Below are 421 nucleotides of genomic sequence, written 5' to 3' on the forward strand. Positions count from 1 at the left end.
CTCTTTTAGTTGCACAACTAACACGACAATACCAACAATAGCACGTCGGCCTGCTTTTTTGAAATGATATGAATCAAAACAATACAGGTATGCAAAACGCTATACAAACTTTGAAAAAAAATCAAATGAAATAACATTCGAAATACAATAAAAAGAATCTATTAATAATGGAAACAAGAATCGGGAGGGGTCAGACAGATAGTGAACGTGCAGGATTCGTAAAACTACTTATATGTAACGACGTGAGGTGCATGTCTGAACCAACAAACTTGACGTACACACTTGGGGGAGAGGGTGTGATCATGTGAATTAAGATTGATAAAAAAATTTAACATAATTAATGAGACAACTCGTTCATTGGGAAAACGTTGCAGTCCATTAGATTTGAGTATTACTGACTTTCATTAATTACTTAATCCTT

The sequence above is a fragment of the Anneissia japonica genome, unplaced genomic scaffold (genome assembly GCF_011630105.1).
Source record: "Anneissia japonica isolate Jap-2015-1 unplaced genomic scaffold, ASM1163010v1 scaffold99971_len2883_cov143, whole genome shotgun sequence".
NCBI lineage: Eukaryota > Metazoa > Echinodermata > Crinoidea > Comatulida > Comatulidae > Anneissia > Anneissia japonica.